This window comes from Balearica regulorum, chromosome 3, assembly GCF_011004875.1.
Source record: "Balearica regulorum gibbericeps isolate bBalReg1 chromosome 3, bBalReg1.pri, whole genome shotgun sequence".
NCBI lineage: Eukaryota > Metazoa > Chordata > Aves > Gruiformes > Gruidae > Balearica > Balearica regulorum.
In genome coordinates, this window is record NC_046186.1 from 100,157,865 (window position 1) to 100,173,956 (window position 16,092).

The 16,092-nt window shown below is 39.8% G+C and overlaps 1 long non-coding RNA gene across 1 annotated transcript in view; it reads right to left on the reverse strand.

The window, feature by feature from the left end:
- Nucleotides 1–481: 481 nt before the first annotated feature.
- The window catches only part of LOC142601092 (uncharacterized), a 123,083-nt gene continuing 107,472 nt past the window's right edge, over nt 482–16,092 (reverse strand). Inside the window, exons 10-12 of the long non-coding RNA XR_012834694.1 lie at nt 8,168–8,274; nt 3,849–4,144; nt 482–1,658 (exon numbers count right to left, since the gene is read on the reverse strand). This is a non-coding gene — a long non-coding RNA (uncharacterized LOC142601092). The remainder of the gene's footprint in view (nt 1,659–3,848; nt 4,145–8,167; nt 8,275–16,092) is intronic.

A 16,092-nucleotide genomic window follows, 5' to 3' on the forward strand; every position in this document is an offset into this window, starting at 1 on the left:
ATGTGATAACTGAATGAAGGCTACTCATTAAAGACACAGAAAAGTGAATAACTGGCAATGGTGTTACAAGAGAGGGAAGCAAAGTATTCTAACTTTTGAGCACACCATGATGCATAGGAGAGCAGACTCTCCGTGTCTGTGGCTAGTCACACCAGAAATTCCAGTTATCTCTGCAATACCAGTCCTGATAACAATGAAAATGCCATTAAAAACACTCACCTTTGGCAATATTTGCTAAAAAATGTAAAAAGGTTTTCTTCTCTTACAGCAGGTTTTCTGATGTAATTGAATTTGTATTAAACATCTCAATGTAGAGTGTTACATACCTGTTTGGACACTTGTACCAGAACTGGGCCAGCAATGTTCTCGGTGCATGTCAGCTTAACTGATGCCACGCTTGAATTCATGGTGCATCCGATTTATAAATGAGGAAGATCTTGTACAGGAACACACTGCTGTTACATAAGCGTATGCCATTATTTTATCAATAAAACCATACACTGAACACTGCACACTCAGAAGAGAAATGATTTAACGATAATTACCAAATCATTGCACTCATAAAGAAAAATCAATAAACATTTATACGATGTACTCAATGGATTAGAGAGATCTTTGTCAGAAAGGCATGCTCTTGTTTCACATAAACTAATACAGGTCTAGTTAGGCAAACGCATTAAATTGCACTGCTTTGTACAAGGAGCTATCAAAATCTCGTCAGTGTAGACACCTGAAAGCAAAAGATGGTGCAACCCCAAAGAAAAAAGTGGCAAAGAGCAAATCTGGCCTTCAAGGAGGTGTGAGATGCAGATGGCTCATAATCAGATTGCCCAAGCCATGCAGCTCATCACAAAATCATCCCAACAGTTCAGAGAAGGTTCCTCATTTTATCTGATCCTTTTAGAATCAGAATAAGCAGTTTTTATAGAGTTTTGTTTCCTGTTTAAAGCTCTTAGTTACTGTTACTGGAGAGCAATTACATATTTGATAGTTAGCGTCACCACCAGTGATCATTCTCCTGCTGACACTAATGTTGGCACACAAACAAAAAATTCTGGCCTCAAATGGTTTAACTGCTGCAATTAGGCTGATAAGACAGACTGTTCTAAATAGAGAAGATGGAACTGTCTGAAATAAACCTAGTGAGCCTCTAAAATGATTTATGCCTTGAGAAACACTGTGCCCATGAGTCTGTCTAGATACGGGCCAATGTAGACTGCCTTCTAGGTGTAAACACATATGAGAAAAAGTCCAGGGTAAATTTTTTTTCTAGGTTCACAGTAACCTAATGAAAATAATGTTCCAATTTGTAAAGCAGCTTCTAGATGAGAATTTCAAGGCATTTACCAGTGATGATGCCATTTTACAAAGGGTGAAACAAGGATGTTAAGTAGCTAACTGCTTAGAGTCAGGTTTGTCCAGCCCTTGACCTTAAGACAACTGCAGCAAGGGTTCGTGTTGATTTTGGGAAGAAGGCTCTGTGCTCATATCTGCCAGGGCTCCGCCAGCATGCAGGCATCTCAGGAGCTTAATGCCAAGGCCACCACTAGCTCCTGGCCTGCAGCTCCCAGGGCTCCCTGCTGAAGGAGAGCAGCAGACCGTCTACAGCACGCTGACCATCAGGGGTTGCTGCATGGTCCTGGAGTGCTCCACTTTGCCTGGAAAAGCAAGCACAGAGCGGCATAGAGTAGTAAGGAACTCATACTCTGTGCTGAGACTCAGCATCTTCCTTCCAGGAAGCACTGGAGAGGCAAAGACACAAATTGTCAACAGATTGCCACTCCATATTCTCCCCTGGCCCCTCCTCAGTCCCTCTAGCAAAGCAGAGTTTGATGGAGGATGTCCCCAATATACTGCCTCTTTTTTCCCCACAGTGTAGCAGAAAGCCAGCAATAGAACCAGGAAGGGGAGAAATGGCCAGCAGCAGTATCACTGGGACCAGTATCAGCACACTAGTTATGAAACAAAGCACTTTAGGATGCAACTGAGGAGCACATATGCACCAACCAACCCAAACACAAATGAACTTCTCAGCAAAGTTGTTCCTGAGGCTTGCAGCAACCAAGAGCCACAAATAAGCCCGTAAAAGTTATCAGCTTCCTACTGGACACAAGGACTTAAATATTAGGGGCTATTGCTCTAAGCATCCTGAATTACAGCCAGGAAAGCTAACCGTGTCCTGGGCTGCATCAAAAAATGCATGACCAGCAGGTCGAGGGAGGTGATCCTGCCCCTCTACTCTGCTCTTGTGAGACCCCACCTGGAGTACTGCGTCCAGCTCTGGGGGCCCCAGTACAGGAGAGACATGGAGCTGTTGGAGAGACTCCAGGGGAGGGCCACGAATCTGATCGGAGGGCTGGAGCACCTCTCCTATGAGGACAGGCTGAGAGAGTTGGGATTGTTCAGCCTGGAGAAAAAGTGGCTCTGGGGAAATCTAATTGCTGCTTACCAGTACCTGAAGGGGCCTACAGGAAAGCTGGTGAGGGACTGTTTATGAGGGAGTGTAGTGACAGGACAAGGGGTAATGGGTTTAAGCTGAAGGAGGGTCGATTTAGATTAGATGTTAGAAAGAAATTCTTTACTGTTAGAGTGGTGAAGCACTGGAACAGGTTGCCCAGAGAGGTTGTGGATGCCCCGTCCCTGGAAGTGTTTAAGACCAGGTTGGATGAGGCTTTGGGCAACGTGGTCTAGTGGAGGGTGTCCCTGCCTGCCGCAGTGGGGTTGGAACTAGATGATCTTTGAGGTCCCTTCCAACCCAAACCATTCTATGATTCTATGATTCTATGAATACGTGGGTCAGACTGACCTTGGCCAGACGTGACAGCCTGTATAATACGCTTTATATGTTCCTGTCTTTCTGCAGATCTTGCAGAAAATGCTCACACTGGTGTGCAGCATGTCTGCAGCAAAACCAAGAAAACTTTCAGGTCACTGATGTTTTCAAGCATACAAAAGAATTAAGGCTGAAATGGAACCTTATGTCTGAAGGGCTGGCACCAGCCTTTAGGAAAACTTAGATGCTACTTCAATTCTACTTGGGAGCTTAAATATTTTGAAGGCTTTGATGTTTTGCAAGAGGGTGATTTTTATTCTGCTGTAGTGAAACACACAATCATTAGGACCTAAGAATAGAAAAGTATGTCTCCAAATACCTAATTTGAAGATTATTTTTATCATAGACTTTGGTAATTACCAAGAAAGAGGGACTCCCCTCATGCTTAGAAATTTCTTAGAAGAATCTTTACAGTCTTCTTTATAACCATCTACCTCTGCCATTATATTACAGCAAATCTTGTTGAAAGCTGTTAAGAAGAACTTACATAAACTAAATACAGCCTACAGAGATTGTGGGGGAAAAAACAATCAGTAAAGATAGCATACATGACTATAAAATAATTTAACTCTTTCAGAGAGGAATCTGGGTGTATCTGCTTTATGTGTGCACTGCAAACAGTATATTAACTGTGGCAGTAGAAGTACATCAAACAAGAACCAGATACATCACAGAATCCTTTACTGTTCAGATTTTATATTAGATCTTTCAATGGGCTTTGCATTATTGTTGTTTCAAAACCTCAATGAGTTTTCTGGTCCTTGTCTTCAAGATTATGCGTATGTGATTAACAGCCAGTGCATATCCAGGGAGTGTGCAAATACAGCTAAGTTTGGCAAAACTTTCAGTCCAGCCTTCAACTTCCAGCTTCAGATAACATATCTTTAATACATACTCATTATCATTATTAGATGCAGCATCTATTGATTCTCTGAAAAAGGTTAGAACTGGAAGAGACCTGCCATGCCAAACACTGAGACAAGGTTAAGATGGACAATATTTCACAGTCAAGTACCTTTAAACAATTTGACATCATGGGGTGGTTTCCCCAGTTCCCTCAGGAAATTATTTCATCATCCAGAAGAGCAAAGCACAGGGGAATTTTCACCTGATACTTCACGTAGGTTTGCATTGTCCAGACTGTACTGTTTCATCTGCATGGAGTTGCCAGTCAGTAACCCCTCTTTCATGTGTGTTAGGACTGTAGTAGAGATTGGTAAAATGACAGCCAAGCGTGTTCTGCTTATTCTGTTGCTAGTGCTTCAACTGTGTAGCTTCCAGGGTGAACTTTACGTGTACTCTCTCAGGGACCTGTAGTTGGTACAAGAAAATAAATGTTATTTCACATCAAAAGCTACTGTAGTTGTATTTTATATCTCTTGCATATACATGCATATGTAGAGTCATAAACCCAATTAGACCAAAGAGGGCATATGCACATCCTTAGAGAGAGAAAGCTCAGTCCTGACAGTGTTATACATTTTGGCTACGACTGTGTGTATGTTTATACAGGCATGTGCATGTGTGTTCTGTCATCATATGGTATCACTGCATTCAGGACAGATGAAGCTATAAGCTTATCCTTTCTGCATATTTGTGTGACAGAAATGTGGAAGCTCTCCTCTGATTAAACAGAAGTTTCACAATACTCTTCATTTCTCTCCCACCCAGAGAGAAATGTTTTCTTCATTTCACGATCAGGATTTCAACATTTACAACTAGATCATCTCTCCCTCTTTCTAGACTGGGATTTCTGAGCATTTATTTGGAGCATAGTGTATGCGTCCATTTCTCCCATATGTGGCTAGAAAGGATGAGCTACAATCTTTCCTGAGCTTGTATACACTCCCCTCAGAAGTCCTGTATACCTGAGAACAGAAAGTCTTTGCAGTTTTCTAGGGCTTTTTTTACCCCCTTTTCCAGAAGCTGTTGGTCCAAACCTACTCTTCGCTTACAGTCTGCACTGAAACAATAGCAGGGAGAACAGAATCTGCTCTTGTGTCTTGTTTTATATAATATCAACATTTGCAATGAAAAAACAAATACTCACCAGTCTACTTCTGGGAGAATAAACTTTCAGATGAAATCACCTCAGATACCAAGGGAAGTCTTGCCACTGCTCTCCCTGGGACCACCTCTCCATCTGTTGTACCTGGTGCAAAGTGCCCATCCTCACATTGTCACAACATAGGAGAGCTCAGTATGTCTTTTTTTTTTTTTCCTCTTTCTTTTTTTAAGTAAATGAAAACACCACTAAAATGGAACTGGGCCAAATACTCTGCAGTGGAAAAAGAAGTCAACTGTGTAGACTTCAGGGTACAGCTTTGCATCTGTAATGGCAAAAAATCTGGCTGAATGTTTTCCTGATCTCATTTTTTAAACGTGTTTATTTGATTTTATTTTGCCAGCAAATTTATGCAAGTATGATTTATATGTAATAATCCCCATATTTTTTTAATTACCTTGCCATAAAACCTGAATAACTCCCCCTACTTTGATCTCCAACACATTCTGGAGAATACTGCAGCAGGCATGCCTAAATCAGTTAAGCCATGCACAGAGCTGTTCCTGGAGGGAAGCTTTCCCACATCAGAAGATTGTGTAATAAAACTTAACACAGCTCATTAATTTTCTCTCTTAACCAATGCATCTGACAAGAAGTGACTTTGAAAACCTAAAGGAATGACACAACTCTTATGCTTTGCGTGAAACATCTGTTTCCAGCTCCTTTGCTATTAAATTGACATCTTTTTATTTGAAAAGTTCCTTTTATTTCCCAACTTCCTGCAATTGGTAATGTATATATCCCAAAGAGCTTAAATTCACAGCTTTTAAAACTTGATTAACTAAATGCTGGGTTATTCCTGTCCCAGAGGAAAAATGCCTCTCTCTGCACAGACAGATTAAGTGGTACAACTATGCTTTTTAATCAATTATTAAGAATTTGTTTATTCAAGCAATGTCAGACTTCATAAAGCATCAAAACAGACTTCAAATCCCCAAATAATGTAAACACCAGTCTGATTGCATATGAAAAATATTAGCATTCTCAAATCTGGAAAATCGATAGAATGCGAGCATGTCGTACTCACTCTCTCGTCCATGAAGGCCACAGACAATATCATGTTTCCAACTATGAAAACCTACAAAGCTGGTCACAAAAGCAGAAGTCCTGTGTAAGGAGTTAAGGTGATTTTCAGCAGAAGGCAAACACCTTCATTACCATGATTTTTCCTTTAAACTCACATCACTTACCCCCATATTCAGATTATATTGCTCCCTTCAATTTGCAGTTCCTGGTAGATCGATGAAGAGAAGACAAAAAAGCCCTGGCAAGCTTTTTCCAGACCACCTCGTGTTACGTGCAGATATCAAGCATAGCTAAATTCTGGAAGCTAATTCGGTTCTACTCTGAAGAACAAGGTGAATGTATTTGTATGTTGTGTTTGTACAGAAGTTAAGTATTGTTTTGGTAACTCTGGTAAACCAGTTACACCCTACCAACTAATGCAATTTTAAGACCTTTGAACTTGTTCATACATCCCTGCACCTTCAAAAAAACTTCAGTTGTCAGTGTAGCTTAGCATTAAGGGAGACATCTGCAGGTGAGCGAGATTAGAACTCACAAGTAGGGCCACAAAATGGATAAGGCTTCATTTAAAAAACCAAATATTGTGTAATTTTCTTATTCACATAATTAACAAGGAGCATGACAAAATTAAGAAATTAAAGATTCTAAGCAAGTGTTTATTAGCACAATTTAGCAAAACAGGTTGTTCCAATTTTGTTTGTTGAGAAGTTGGTCAAATGTACTCTGTGAGGTTTTTTCTCGTGAAGGAAGATTTAGCAGCGGGAAACTGTAATAAGATGCGACTCTTGATCTTTAATTTTAAACAATGTGGGGAAACATCCATTTTACATATCATGGCTTCCTCCTAGTATCTTGATTGCTTTGAGAAGACACATTTTTTCTAAATGATCCATAGATTGTCAGCAAAGACCCAGTCCTGGAAGTCAGTGAATCTTCAGCCATGATTTTAAAGATTTATTGGCCAGCACCTTAAAGTCACACCTGCCTCAGTGGAACTATTTAAACATATAAAGTCAGCAGAGGAGCCTTTGCTGGATGGGCATCTAAACCAGAAGCGACTGGGGAATAGCTTGATTACCAAGAGGGAACTTTCCCACCTCTTCCTTTTTCCTAGGGTGTGTTACTGGCTTTGCATGGCGTGCAAATCCAAGCCAAAGGCACAGCTGCTGTCTGTGAGCCTGGAGGTTGCTCAGTCTCTTGGTCCAGTTTCTAGAGGAAGAACGTGAAGTGTTGCCAGACCTATTCTTAATCCCTGTCAGTCCCAAGTGTGGGTTGCTTTCTTACATACTCCATACAGATGAACTACTCAAAGGAGTGGATTACCATGTCTTTTAAACTACCTTTACGCTATGGTATAAGTGGTGCCAGTGATCAAATAAAGCATGAAGCGTTGTGCCAGACTGACAATGCCTTCATTTTACAGTCCCAGTTAAATAAAATGCTCAACAGAAAGACAAAAAGAAGGAAAGGGAGGAAAAATATGTCCCTTCTAACACTGCCAAGCTATGCATTAAGTGGGAAAATAAGGCAGTATGCATCCAAGATGAACACACTGCATAATTTATAGGATCAGAGACAGAGTGAGCCAGAGATTTTTGACACATGTGGGGAGGAATGCACTCCTTAACCCATGCAGTTTGTTTATTTTGGGGAACAAGAAGGTGGCTGAAAGGTACATTATAATATGAATTAAGTCTAGTATTGCATTTTGGTACCAGCTTGGTGCATCACTGGCACTTTTAAAAGAATGGCTTAAAAGGACATGCAGGAATTTACTTGCATCTGGCAGGGAGTGGACCATCTGCTCTCTCCCAGCTCTCTTTGCTGTGGTTCTGATATTCCTCTCACCAGACCTCAGCGTATTTCGAATTCAGTTTATTCTCACATAACAAAGATAGCCAACCTTGCTAATCCTCCATGTTTCATACCAAAATCTCAACAGGATGGGGCATGGGGATGACTCACCAGAGAACCTGCTGAAGAGCAGGTCTGGGCTGCCTTGCAGCTGAATCCTAGGGCATCTGAGTGGTATCAGCATTAGCAGCTGTAGCCACTTGCTTTGTGCCATAGAGGAGGTTCAGATCGCCCAGAAGTCTCTGTGCTAGCCAAACACAAGACAGAGCCCTGCTTTAGGAGTCTCATCTTAACTGCTTAAACACTTCAAGCTTGTTACAGATCGGCCACCTTTGCCCCATGAAGTGATTAACATTGCCATATTATCAGTGCAGAAATAAATAACTTACCCATGTTCACACAGGAAGACTATGGCCAAACTGGTAATAAGATCCAGATTTGCTGCCTCCCACTCTGCTGCACCACAGAAATGTGACATATTTCCACAAGCTGTGCCCTTGAAGACAGAGGAAAGAGACAGGGAAAAGTCATAAAGGAAAAAAAAATCACCAAGCAGTGTATGGCAATACAAATATCTCTTCTGCGGTGGTGGTTTAGTGTTTGCAAGTATTAAGGAAAATAAAGGAACTGTCCAAACTTTCCAGGCACAATTTCCCTTTAGGGGGTCTGAGGAAAGAGGTTCATAAGGCAAAGAATGAAAACTTTCATCTGGGTTATTTTTCCTACTGTATAAAAAAGAAGATAGACATTGCAATTCAGAGAACTAGCAAAGGGGAGAGGGAAGTAAAGACAAGCCGAATCATGTTTAATAAAAAAGTTTATAGTCATTCCTAGCAGGATCCTATCCAGCTGGCACATCATATTTGTACCACAAGCTGCACTCAGTGAATTAGAGGGTGTGTTATTGCTCCAGCAATATCACCTGGAGACCTATTTAACCTCACTGTAGGGACAGCATTTTTTTTCCTAGTAAATCTAGGCTACCAGAAAGTATTGTGTCATGACTAAACTTAGTTTCACGTGTCCTGCTTCTACCTGATATTCCAGCCTGATCTGGACCCAGCCTGGTCATTCATAACAGAAGAAAGCAGAATTAACAAAGTAAATACTGGCTGACATCAATGATGCTGAGGACAGTGAAGAAGAGATAACAGTGGTGAAACTGGCACCACACAGAAAGCCAGCCTACAATTTATCAATTTATGCATCACCTTTTTTTTTTTTTTTTGATTCACCAATATACCAAAAGTAACTCACTGTAGTGTGTAGAACTGGGTGCAAGCCTTGTGCAGGAGCTAAGAGGAAAGAAAGTGCTTCCCCTGTCCCTTTCATAACTCTTCTTCACATTTCTCTCACCGCTAACCGGTTTTTTTCTCTCTTATTTCATCATTTTTGTCCTCCACTAAAGCAGAATTTCAAAACATACCATACAGTGTTCCTTTTAGTTATTTTTAAGTCCCCATGGTAGAAAACTTTCAGCATTATTCATAAAGCCATACCTACTGAGTCTTTGGATTTCATTTGTATAAAAAAACCAACACAGTCGAAGATTCTGACACAAAGAAACTACGGTTGATAAAACAATTTACATGACTTATGAAAAACCACGTTACTGTACAATGTGACTCTACAGAATGAGTTCAATTGACAGTTCAAGAATTATGATACAAGGCGAGCATATGCAAATTATGAGTCACTCCTCAGTGGATGTCAGGAAGCATAATTAGTTCCAGGGCAAAGTTGTCCAACACGTCTGAGCTGACTGGAGAAATAACTTTATTACAGGGCATCATGCATGACTTAGGCAAGTAACTGCATTTACAAATGAAGCGAGACCAGCTTTGAGATCCACACGAATGGAAAGGTTTGAAAAATTGCCAATAATACATACAGACGATGCCAAGTTATTCTTGAATCTATATATCTGCCAAATCAGTTGCATATACTGCATATCAGCCTGGTGATACAGGAAGAGAGGCAGTAAAGCTGTGCCTAAGATGTGGGTGCCATTGGAATTTTGCAGCTGTGCTTGAGCTGTAATTGGAACCAGCACTGCCCTGAACCAGCTAGCCCTGGAAATGAAAAGGGAGATGATCTCTGAGGTCGTCTGTGCCATCCCCTTACAGTTCTGGGTTGTTTTCCTAAGAGGGCCTTTGAACCTTCTGGTCTGACGTGGCACTTCCCACCATGTGGTGCTGCCCCTTTTGCAGGAGCAGGGGCACCTCTCCGTAGCTCACGTGGGGGCTTCCAAACAGACTTTGAAAGGCACTGTGGAGGTGTGAGGTCCCTTAGGCTCAGAGTCTGAGGATGCACAGCACTGAAATATCAAATTCCAGTTTATGATCAGGCAGACAAAACTAACTGCATTCTACTGTGTCGTAGTTAGTTTATTTCCTACGTGTTTAAGCAAATGCAAAGTTTACTTCTCTTGATATTGTAGAACTGTTACCACTGTGAGCTCGTATCTAGGCTCACATTACAACATGACCAACAACTATTAATAAACATCTTAAGCTGTTCCAAACAAACAGGTCTTGATTCTTTTATAGGACTAAATTAAATAAATTAACAGGAAGATGCAAGAAGCAATGCTCATTAAATGTTTTTAATGTGTTTGCTTTGCACTAAAGCACAACAGCTTGTAAAACTGTTTTTACAATTTTTGTGGTAACACAAGCCAGGAAACATTTTAGTGCAGTTAATTCTCTTAGATTGGTTAGAAAAGCACCATCATTTGAACTTTTCCAGTGACCCTTTCCATTAAGGAAAGTAGTAGTAGATCTATGTCCTTGTTGAATGTGAATGGAGTAAAGAAAAAGAATGCTTGATATTGATATAGCTATTAAAATATCCACAATCAACTAAATTTTGTTTTCCATCTGGTGTTTTCATTTGCACCTATGAAAAGTGAACACACAAAAAATGCTACCATTTTGATTAGGTGTTTTTTCACAGCCACAACACGCAGAAGTGTAGGACTCCGCTAGGCAATGAGGAGCTAAGCTAACTCTGCATACACCAGAGGTATCATTTCTCCTTGGAAGTGTTGTCACACTTAAGTACTCTTCCGCACTCTTTCTGAAATTTTTGGCAAATCACATAACCATCTCTGCACTTGGTTTCCCCGCTTATAAACTAGGGATAATATTTTCCAGTTTCAAATGTCACAAAACAATATTTTCTGCAAGAAAGTCTATCATTTGTTTTAGCTTTCAAATCTCTAATCAATGAAACAAACTCTATGGCTTATTAGAGGCATTTGTATAATTACCCCTTCTGGCAGGAAGTGTGTGCATTTCCTTACAAGCACAGAACATTCTCACCAGCACATTTGTTAAATTGAGTTTAGTTTAGATGGGGCATCTCTCTCTTTTTTTTTTTTTTTTTTTTTGTGTGTGTGTGTGCGTGTGTGTGTGGTTGGTTTTTTGCTATATTATAGTAGCAACAAAATCATAAAAAAGCCATTTTGAATTCACTCATCCTTTTCTACTGGCATTTACACCCATACTTCCAGCTGTAGGTATAGCTGAGTGTGAAGACCTGGGAAAGTCAAAGATGGGTGGGGTTTGAGGAAGTAATGAAGTCAGCAAAGGGAAAACAAGCTGAAGAAAGAAGTGACCAGGACTAGCAACCACAGAGGACAAAATATTAAATTATAAAAATTATCTTTAACTAGAGCTAAAGTTCAGTGTCCTCAAATCTGACAGGCACAGGAGGCGTTGCTTTTACTGTCTTGTTCAACAGCGTTGCTAGACCTCCTTGCCAGATATGGTCCATTCATGAAGCAATATTCTTTACCCACAGAGACCTGCAGTTCAAGTTGGGTTAAAACCCCCAAGGCATTTTGCACCAACTCTTGTTTCCTCAGTCTTCTAAGGTCCATGGCTGGAAAGTTTCCTTGCTCCAAGTAGACAAAAAAAAAAATCTTTCCCCATGAAGAACAAATGTGAAGAATTTTCTACAGAATATAGATTTTAATAAAGATGTACAATAGTAGTACTGCGAATGCTAAAAAAAAATAAATAAAATCTTTCAAACATGATCAGAGTTGACACCAATGGGCCAATGCCTTATTTCTACTAGGTTGTGGCAGAGCTACTAGGATGACAGACATGACCATTGTGGGACTTACGTCATTTTCAGAAGCAGAAACCCTGGTCCATCCAAGAAGGGGTTGAATGTGTTCCTTCTTTCAACTGTATCTCGCCAAGCAGGCCCTGCCAGTTTTGGCCCTTGCACCCAAACTTTCCATGTTGGGACGCAGGAAAATCCCACCCCACCCAAGAACTTTCCGTAGTTGTGTCTTGAGGTGTGCCCCACACCAACTCCCATTTGTCATCCTCATGTCGTCTCTCATTTTGCTGTCATTAGGCAGCAAGTTTCTGCTCTTGGTTTTCAGGGTTGCCAAAGCTTTCCTCCTCAGTTTACTTCTCTCTATTTTAGGGTCTGCTAGGAAACATGAGACGTTTTGTACCCAGGATGACGTTAACAATTGCAGACATTGCTTTGCTTCATCATTTTAACAGAAAACAGCGACAGCAGTAAATATGGTGTGACAGCTGTAATGATGAGAATTACCGTCCTGAAAGAGAGCTCTGTAAGGTTTATAAAGCTTGCAATTTTTTAAAGGAAAATTATTTTGTACTCTGTGACATCTTAGGATCACAAGGTAAATTACAATGAATCCTAAAAGAGCACCAGACAAGGTTTGCTGCACCTCCGAGCTTGAGCTCTCTAGACGACGTTTACTTAAAAGGGATGTTCAGAAACTGGGAACAGTTCAGAAAAGGGTTAGAGGGATGGGTCTGTGGCTGGAAAACCTGTCTTTTCCTGAATGATGGTAGAGATTCAAACTTATCCAAGGTAATTTGAATGCTTGACTTGATCTTAGTTTATACGTTCATCCATGCCAAAAATATTTCCCATCTTATAAATCATCAAGTCTACTTTAAGCTTGTAGACAGGGATATGAAAAAGTTCAAAGGCTAGAGCAGACAAAATCAGACTAAAAATAATGTGCATTTTTACTAGGGAGGTAAATTAGCACTAAAATAGTCTACCTGAGGACATAATGTATTCCCTGTCACTTGAAAACTTAATAGGAAAACCAAATGTCTTTCTAAAAAAATAAAGTTTGGTTGAATTCAGCTCTATAAACTTGCTGTGAGAATGGCTGGCAGAAATGTCTAGGAGGTCATCGTTAAGATCTGTCCTCTCTCTTGAAGCCCAGAAATCTACACAAAATGTGCAGTCCTGTGGAGATATTTTCATACCTTTAATAGTACTTTGCTCATCCAAGCACTGCCACATCTCTGCAAGCATCCAAAAGCAATGGCAAATGGCTTGATCTCATTCACCACAGAATTGTAACATGACTAAAGGCAACCCAGTTCTGATCTATTAGTGACCAGCAGTCCACTGAGTGGCATTCACCAGTCGTAAAGGTCACACCTGGCATGAGGTTTCTACCAAAATCACCTGTGGAGTAGAGAGGCTCTGTGCATGACACTTGGGAGCCTGGTGTTGCACAAGAGCAGCGTGACTCCATGTTTCCCACCAGATTACTGAGCACAGATCACCCATCCTGCACCAGCACCTACTCTCTTGGTCCAGGTATTGCAGACCTACATCTCATAAGCCTAGCAGGGCTGCGCTGATGACAGCTACTCACTGTCTCTGAAGCAAAACTGTCTCATTTTGAAGTAGCTGCTCTTGCCCAGAGAAGCACAACAGTCCAACACACCCAACATTAGACCAGCAGTGTTTTGACGGGGAGCACCTCCCAAAAACACAATCCTTGGTCCATTAACATGGATCCATGCCTCTAGAAAGTCCTGTGGAGCACACCTCCTACTGTGTACAGCCTATTTTAGTGTCAGCTTATTTTGAGGTTAAAAAAGGAAGCACTGACTCTGGGTTGACCCTTTGCAACAAAGCAATGCAAAACCATACTACAAATTGTTGTTACTTGCCAAAAATCAAATAGAGAAGTCCCATGTTACACAAGATGAAAATACAGTACCTCCCAATAATTTCTAACTGCAGCCTCCTGTTCTTGCAAGCCAACAAACCTGTCAGTAACTTCATACTTTTTTCAGTTTGATCAGAGGGTTAAAATGTGGACATGTGGGGAATCTTGTTTGGTAAAGGAGACTTTGTTTATCAACATCTTCTGCTTCTAGCTTTACACCTCTTAAGACTAATCAGCAAAAGAAGGTCAGAATCCAGTGCAAGAGCCCGGGTTAAAAGTAAAAGCCAGGATTGTTCAACTCCTCAGAAAACAATAAATGGCCAGAATATCTCTCACTGACCACCGATGAATCACAGCATTCTAAAATCAAAGGCTTTCTGAAATTTTTTGCTTAATAAGAAAACCAAAAGACAGGCTATTGCTTTGTGACATATGCTTTGCCAATTTATTTTGACAAATACAGTTTACTTCTCATGCATAATACTTCCTAAGGTTTTGGGAAGCACACGTGGCACATTTTGTAAAATTTAAACAATTATCTGAGAAGTCACTACTGCACTCTGCTCTAAAGCCTTTAAGAAACTGAAGAGACTGGCATAGTTGGGGGCAAGTATTATGGTATCACACAAAATTCCCTAATATCTCATGTGCAAGTATTTGATTTTGGTCCAGATAAAATTGGTGGACACTCTGCTATGTCAAGATGATGAGTGATTTTTCCAAAGGGTGACTCTGCCCCAGAAAGGAGTACTTTTCTTTCTCTCCATCTCAGCCAAATGAATTAACCGAACTTTTCTGGGCACTTTGTAGTGACACTCTAGAGGTCTTTTGTTATGACTTTTATAACTAGTCATTTTAACACTGGAATGACATTTAAATGTGTGTCCACCTATGAAGTATATAAATCTAATAAATACTATATAATTTGTTTCAAGAACATTGCCATTGTGAAGATAATAGAATGTGATTAGAATTTATCCCCTTTTGGCTCTTTTTCCATTGACAGCTTACAGTTTCACCTGGTAATTCAAACCTGCAAGAACTTTAAAATATTGTGGTTTTTCCAAGTAGAACAGGGCTAAAATGACACTGTTGAATAAATCAGCCCAAACATTATTAACTCATATGCATAGTTCAATCTTTGGAGATTTTTAGGACCATCCAAAACAGGCAACATCCAGGTCATTGTTGATTTTAGACATGATTTGAATGCATGAAAATATATTAAATATTTCAGCTGTACAAATCTCTGGAGTAATTAAAATAGAAAAGTTCTGAAACTGCACTATTAAAAATTTAACTAGACAATAAATCTAAGGATGTGGGGGACTGTCAAAGGACTTTTATAGCTCTGTTCTTGCTTTTAACTTAAGGATGATTACAAATATACATGTTTCATTAAAATTTTGGTTAGATCTGAAACCAAAACAACACTGGAGTTCTGTAGCTGACTGTTCATTTTTCTCCAAGACATTGCTTAGGAAAAAAGCCTCCTTGTTATTGAAGTTCCATATTTTACAAGCAAATCTGAGTGTTTTAAAACTATATTTACAATTTCCTAGGCATATACACTGTCCTAATGGGAAAATAAACTCTTGATATTATAGTGAGTCAGAGTCTGCTACTTGTTTAATATCTCATAGACTTCCCATAACTAGATAGAAAAGTCACAAGAAAAATGCAACTTTCATTGTTCAAATTTCAAGATAGTCATCCCTGAGAACCCACCAGGGTACATTTGTAATCAAATAACTTCACTCTCCACATTATTAATGTGTATTTCTGGCTTTCTTACTTTTCTCAAAAGGAAACTGTTCACTACTAAAATATAGCTTTTAATTTGTGAAGGGTAAAAATTTAGTACTTAATAAGCATACTTACCAAAGACTTTTAAAAAATTAATAGAAACCAAATAAATCTTGGCTATTAAAAAAAAAAAAATCTGACACACAGGTTGAGTTATACCAGCCAGCACAAGTACACAGTAAGATTCCAGATGTGCTATTTTCCTGTACACTGACAGCTATCAAACCCACCCCTGCAATAAAAAAGTCCTGAAATGGGTTTTTAATCAGGTCTAGATTTCCATTAGCCCATGAGGACTGATGTCTGTGTGTTGTGGTTTTTATTCTTTACAGCATATGCCATTGCTCTTAATATGTGGGGAGCATATATTAAGTCTAAACCTTTTTTTTCAGTAACCTCCTGAAATGGATTTTTTTTCATATCTTAATTGAAGCCAAATAAACGTTATTAACAGCTGTATTTTTACAAAATATTTGAAGGAGGGGTTAAATTCAGGATTGTTCAATTAACATTTCCCAGGCACCACGTTAAGAACAG